At 47.1% G+C, this 2,500-nt stretch overlaps 1 protein-coding gene across 1 annotated transcript in view; it reads left to right on the top strand.

The window, feature by feature from the left end:
- The window catches only part of galnt14 (UDP-N-acetyl-alpha-D-galactosamine:polypeptide N-acetylgalactosaminyltransferase 14 (GalNAc-T14)), a gene marked incomplete at its 3' end in the record, with an annotated part of 94,487 nt that overhangs the window by 65,442 nt on the left and 26,545 nt on the right, over positions 1 to 2,500 (top strand). The gene's annotated exons all lie outside the window — the stretch shown is intronic.

The following is a 2,500-nucleotide window of genomic DNA, read 5'->3' as shown; positions in this document are numbered from 1 at the left end:
CCTCTCTCTCCCCTCCCTTCACTCTCTCTCCTCATCTCTCCCTCTCTCTTTCTCCTCCTCTCCCTTTCTCTCCCCTCTCTCCCTCCTCTCTCCTCAATGCTCCCTTCTTCTCACCCCATTCATCTCCTCTCCGCCTCCCCGTCTCCCCTCTCTACTTAACCGCTCGTCCTCCCCTCCTCTCCTCACCTTTCCTCTATGCTCTCTTCTCTCCTATCTCTCCTCTCCCTTCCTCTGTCCTCCGCTATCCTCCTCCGCTAAATGGACTGCATTTAGACAGCATTTTTCTAACCAGGTTCCTCTTTCCTCTCTCCTCACCTTCTCTCTCCTATCTCCTCACCTTCTCTCCTCTCTTCTCTTTTCCTCTCTCCTCCTCTCTCCTCTCTCCTCCTCTCTCCTCTCTCCTCTCCCCTCTCCCCTCTCTCTTCTCTGATAGTGTCTACATTGTCGTTGAGAGATAATCACTTTGTCATAGTCTTCTCAGACAGAATGGCTTAAGGGGTTTGGGTCACAGAGGGTTTTGTTTTCACACCTTCTGCTTCAAACATTCTGCTAAAGTGTGTGTGTGTGTGTGTGTGTGTGTGTGTCTGTATGTGTGTCTGTGTGTGTTCATGTGTGTGAGCATGAAAGCGCGTGTCTGTGTATGTGGGTGCAGGCGTGCTTGTGTATGTGTGTGTGTGTGTGTGTGTGTGTGTGTGTGTGTGCAAGTGTGTGTGTGTGTGTGTGTGTGTGTGTGTGTGTGTGTGTGTGTGTGTGTGTGTGTGTGTGTGTGTGCGCGTGTGTGCAGGTATTTGTGTATATGTGTGTCCATATTAATGCATGAGTTTCCGCGGCGACACCCGAGAGTCATTCATCACTGTCGCATCACTCATTCTACAGTCATATATTCACAGTTTAATGCATGAGCTATCGATCTGGCCGTGCACACTCCCACGTGCACACTCACTCCGACTCACTGACAGCATATAAATACTGTATTATATAGTAGAAATTATAATGTATACAATATAGTATATAGTATAATATTATATATTTTGTAATTGTATATCGAATAGTAAGCTTACATAGTAGAGTACTTGTACAATGGCTACCACTGCGTACAGAACACTATGTTTGCTGTACACACTGCCCATACAGGATAGATAAATACACAGAGAACTACTATTACACCGATTACCCCTAGTAGTACCACGGCCCGCACGCAGTACTAAGGAAGGAGGACTAATGCACACAGCACTGCAGTAATGTACAGCACATTTGAATAAACGCTGTTAAACCCTCTGCTCTTCTCTCCGGATGCATCACGATCTGTTTGGTCTCCACTCAGCCAGCGTGGATTCTCATTTCCAAAGGAAAAGGAAGAAAAATGGCAGAAATTAGCAAACGGCTTCGAAGCAATTTGGGGAAGGGGGGGGCGGGGAACTGCACACTCTTTCAATTAGGTCTCTAATGTGTGTGTGGAGTGTGTGGAAGTTTGTGTGGCTCCCCCATGGTGTGGCAGGATGCTCCAGTCCTCAGCTCAACCCCATTGTTCTGGAAAGATCTTCGTGTGTGTGTGTGTGTGTGTGTGTGTGTGTGTGTGTGTGTGTGTGTGTGTGTGTGTGTGTGTGTGTGTGTGTGTGTGTGTGTGTACTCTTCAGTGCAGGAATTCCTCCTAATGAACCAAGATGATTTGGTGCTACTAACTAAATAGTATTATTAGTAATTAATTATTAGTATTAAGTAAAATGATCCTCTTTGGGGACTTCAATGCTAGAGTGGGTCGGATTATACAACATGGAGTGGCACCATTGGAAAAGAGGCTGTAGGGAATATCAACTCCAATGGTGTACTCCTCCTCACCAAGTGTGCAGAACACAATCTCTCTGTCACCAACACCCTTTTCAGGCAAAATGGGTGATCCACCAAGCCTGCTGGAGGTCTGCGATGCCATCTCAGCACTGCACAACAGCAAAGCCACTGGCCCTGATGGGATTCCTGCAGAAATCCTGAAGGCCGGAGGGGCTAACCTCCATCAGCACATACATGCCCTCATTAGGAAGATCTGGGACCAGAAGGTGATACCATCAGACCTCAGGGATGCACTGATTGTCATCCTTTTCAAGAAAGGTGACAAAGCAGATTGTGGAAACTACAGGGGAATCTCACTCCTATCTACCACCGGGAAGATCATCACCCGCATTCTTTTTAAGAGATTCCTCCCTCTAACAGAGGAGATCCTCCCTGAAACACAGTGTGGTTTCCGTCCTGCCCGTGGCACGACTGACATGATCTTCACAACCAGACAGCTACAAGAAAAATGCAAGGAACAAAAACAATCACTATACATGGCCTTCATAGATCTCACAAAAGCTTTCAACTCAGTCAACCGTCAGGCCCTCTGGACAATCCTATCCAAGTGTGGGTGCCCAGAAAAGTACATCAGGATCCTGAGACTCCTACATGACAACATGTCAGCAGCTGTCCTCTGCAATGGCTCTGAGACTGAACCTTTAAAGGTTGA

This window comes from Micromesistius poutassou, assembly GCF_964030765.1.
Source record: "Micromesistius poutassou genome assembly, chromosome: 19".
Lineage (NCBI taxonomy): Eukaryota > Metazoa > Chordata > Actinopteri > Gadiformes > Gadidae > Micromesistius > Micromesistius poutassou.
The sequence above is the reverse complement of the archived record's forward strand: the minus strand, read 5'-3'. Positions and strand labels throughout refer to the sequence as shown.